General features: G+C 46.5%; 1 non-coding gene across 1 annotated transcript; it reads left to right on the top strand.

Annotated features, from left to right (window-relative positions):
• The first annotated feature begins 3,791 nt into the window (after positions 1-3,791).
• LOC125484615 lies at positions 3,792-3,996 on the top strand. Its single transcript, XR_007263443.1, has one exon. It is a non-coding gene; the product is annotated as a small nucleolar RNA SNORA74 (small nucleolar RNA).
• The last annotated feature ends 232 nt before the right edge of the window (positions 3,997-4,228 follow it).

Here is a 4,228-nt window from a genome sequence, read left to right as displayed (position 1 = left end):
ATCAAGATGTAGTTTATAACCTGATAGCAATCATGTACAAGCAAGTTAGACAATGGGTGATGTGTGGAAAGAGGTCTTCACTCTACCCCAGGCTGTTCTGCCTTAACACCCAACTGTCAGTGTAACATCTTCAGACTGGGTTGGAGCAAAATACAGTCTCCAACAAAACTATTACCTTAGGCAGCAAGGAATCCAACTGGGTGGAATTGGAGCAGGTGGGTTGGAGCGTAGAATAAAATAAAAACAGAAAGCGCTGCAGAAATTCATCAGGTCTGGCAGCACGTGCGGAGACAGAAATAGAAGACTAACATTTCAAGCCCAGTTGACTCTTCCCAGTTTTCAAGCATCAGGTAATGGCCCACAGGAGGCTTCTGCAGAATGAACTGCATTGGGACTTCCGCATGGTCCTGGCACTGAGCTCCATTCTACACTGTTACAACGACCACCTTCTCGTTGGCAGTGTTGCTGTCACTCACTGCCCTCGCAGCACAGTTTGACTCCCTCAGCCCAAGTCAGTTTCTTACAGGAAGCATTTCAGACTGGTGTGGGCTGCAGTTAAATGGGGGCGGGGTAGCTTTAGGTAGCTTCTAGAATGGAGACTCCTGTACAGGCACCTCCTGTTAGGAACCTGCTTTGGAATCCACAAATGCAGCAGGAGGGAGAATCAGCAATGAGACTACCTCTCATTTTTTCAGGAGTCAGTGGGCTGTCTTACCTCATTTAAATGTCCAGCAGCACAACCAGACCCTTATCTGCTGAAGAGGGTAAGTATGGGGTTAAGGTGGCAGATAGGCAAGATGATAGGTGCAAATTAGGTGACAGAGTGCTAAGGCTAGGTTGAGGGTGGTTGTGGGGGAGGGTTGTGTTGTGTCCAGCAATGGGGAGGGTTGGGGTAGGCCAGGGGGTTGGGATGGTTTCATAACCTTGTGGGAGGATTGTGTTGGTTATTGGGGCTCAGGGCCACGGTTCAGGGTATGTCAGGTCTGGGACATTGGGGGAGAGGGGGTGGTTTTGGAATCATCTTGGAGACAGCAAGAACCGCAGATGCTGGTGTCAGCGTCAATACAGTGTGGAGGTGGAGGAACACAGCAGGTGAGATAGCATCAGAGGAGCAGGAAAGTCAATGTTTCGGGTCTGGACCCTTCATTAGTAGAAGGGTCCCGGCCTGAAACGTCAACTTTCCTGCTCCTTTGATGCTGCCTGACCTGCTGTGTTCCTCCAGCTCCACACAGTATTGACTTGGAATCATCTTGGGTGCATAGATGGGTTGTCTGGTCACAGAAGGGGGGTCCAAAGCATGGGGTGAATAGTAAGCAAAGACGTTCAGTTTCATTGATGGTAGACAAACAGGAGGCTGGAAGAACACAGCAAGCCAGGCACCATCTGGTCAGGCTAATAGTTACCCAGGAATTTAGACTGAGCTTTTAAAATTAAATTTTCCTGTTTAACTGTTAGCTTAGCTGCATCTGAACCCTGCAACTTTAATGAATTATTTTGATTCCAGACACAGGAATCCAGCCGAATCTTCCCAGGTAGTTCCCACAGAAAACCTTGGGTCTGCTCACTATTATCAGCATGTCATACACCTGGTAGAGACTGGCACTGGCCTTGTGCCTTGATCAAAGATGGCGCACCGCGGGGGCGAATCATTACCGTCAAGTTAACGCATGCGCCTATTCCTCCCACCATGTTCTGACTCTCGCGAGAATTGTGAGGGATCTTTGAGGAAAGCCAGAGGCGCGAACGACGTCCATTTTGCTGTGGTCGCTTCTGGAGGTAAGGTGTGTAGGGAGGGCGGCCGAATGTAATCCGGTGCCATCCTGCAAGGGAGAGGCTTTTTTGGCCTCCCCGTTAATCCAGGGTGATGGAACAGAGTGTGAGGAATCGAGCGGGACCTATATGGAGAGAAGGATGGGGTTTTATTTTGTTTATTTTGTTTATTTTCTGGCGGGGGAGGGGGAAGGTGCAGTGGGGTTGATTAGCAATGGCTGCTGCCTCCAGGAGAAGCTAACTGCACAATTGTGTTGTCCTCGGTCGCAATCCTCTCGGATTTACGGGGTCAAGTTTCTGAAATGCAGCAAATCAATGAGTGCATTTAACACTTAATTGTAATCTCGAGCTTTTGGGGGAAGACTCCCGTGTGTTCTGATGTTAATTCTGCAGAACATGCTTGTGGTCCAGGTTGTGGCACAGTGGTAATGTCCCTACCTCTGGGTCAGAAGGACTGGATTCAAGCCCCACCTGCAGGTATGTATCAGATGCACCTAAGTAGGTTGATTTTTTTTTAAGAGATATATATTTTTGACCCTATCTCCAGTTGTCTTCCTTTCCTGACTTGAATTGTCCTGAGTTCTGGGCTTGGTTTGAAAGTTATATCTGGATCACCTCGTCTTGTGTGTTTGAACCGGCTTTGCCTGGCTCTCTCTACTCTTTTTTTTTTTCTCTTTGAATCTGACACTGAGCTGTGTGAGGATTGCTTACCAGAAGCTCGGTTCGAGAGCTAGTTGTTAAAGGTTTAGGGTGACAAATTTGGCATGTGTGCCTTGGTAGCAGAAAACACCTCTACCCCTGTTGTAAACTTTTTTTATTGTGTGTGTCTATTCACCCATGGGATGGGCCGAGCGGTATAATTGCTGGACTGTGTTAATTCAGAAACCAAGGTAATTTACTGGGGACCTGAGTTTAAATCTTGCCGTGGCAGATGGTGGAATTTGAATTCCAATAATAATCTGGAAATAAGAATCTAATGATGACCATAAACCTTTGCCGATTGTAAGAAAAAACCTGTCTGAATCACTAATGCCCTTTAGGCAAGGAAACCGCCATCCTCGCCTGGCCTATGTGTGACTACAAACCCAGAGCAATGTGCCAGCTCATGTTTTTAGTCCAGATGGTCATCTAGATTCAAAATATTAGTTTGCGCTCTATGGATGCTGGTTGACCAGGACAAATTCCAGCATCTGCAGTAATTTGCACCTACAGCAGTGTGGCTGACTCTTAACTGCTGTCTGGGTGATAAATGCTGGCCTAGCCAGTGATGCCCACATCTGTGGATGAATAAAAAAAAATCTCTGGCTGTGCCAGAAATTTGTCGGCCTTCCCTGATTGTCCAGAGGACAGTTAAGAGTCAACCACATTGCTGTGGGTCTGGAGTCACATGTAAGCCAGTTTCTTTCCCTAAAGGACGTTAGTGAACCAGATGGATTTTTTCTGACAATCGGCAATGGTTTTGTCATCAATAGACCAGATTCTATTTATTGAATTGAAATTTGACAATCTGCCGCGGTGGGATTTGATACACCTTATAAAAACCGAAAGAACTGCGGATGCTGTAACTCAGGAACAAAAACAGAAATTGCTGGAAAAGCTCAGCAGGTCTGGCAGCATCTGTGGAGGAAAAAAAAATCAGTTAACGTGGGATTTGAACCTGGGTCCCCAGAGCATTAGCTGAGCTCCTGGGTTAATAGCCAAACGATAATACCAATAGGTAGTTGCTTCCCCCCATGAATAAAACCAGATGGTGTTAGGAGAGCAGAATCACAGGGAAGGAATGTTAGAGGGGTGTGTTGGGGTTGGCAGGGAAGGAATTTCAAACAGTCGTCAAGGTTATTGGGACTTAATGTTTCTGTATCTTAAAACACTTTTGATGATGTCACTTGTGGCTGCATGGGTCAGAAGTTGAATCAGAGTTTTTAAAAAGTGCATACTGCATTTTGCTGTAGTTTAGCCTTTCGATGCCAATTACTGCCAACATATGCTGAATGTTTGTGTATTGATCTTGTACAGTTCTCCCCAGTGGTAAGTCAGCTGTCCAGTGCTATGAAGTGCCTGTGCCGGTGTTAGACTGCTGGGAGATTAATGGGGCTGCCCTCTTTCCCTGACTATTAGCTGTTGCTGTTTTGGTCGTGGCTAGTACCAGGTCTGGGCAGTGCTGCGCATCCTTTGAGTGGTCCATTGTTCACTGGTAAGGATGGTCCTAGTCTGGTTGCATACACTTTTAATATTACTTTGAGCTCTTAGAATGTGATTTGAATTGTGATAAAACAAGCAATTGGAGGTGTCAGTCTTTCTATAATGAACTATCTCCAATTGGTAGGGATTTTCCAGGCCTGAAGTTATTTTAGGGAGTTGAGAATCTTTGCTTTGAGGGTGCATCTGGGTAAAATGGAAACGCCATGCTTTCTGGTCCTCTGATGCTGCTTGGCCTGCTGTGTTCATCCAGCCCTGC

This window comes from Rhincodon typus, chromosome 12, assembly GCF_021869965.1.
Source record: "Rhincodon typus isolate 14 chromosome 12, sRhiTyp1.1, whole genome shotgun sequence".
NCBI classification, from domain to species: domain Eukaryota; kingdom Metazoa; phylum Chordata; class Chondrichthyes; order Orectolobiformes; family Rhincodontidae; genus Rhincodon; species Rhincodon typus.
This window is presented reverse-complemented; position numbering and strand designations above follow the sequence as displayed.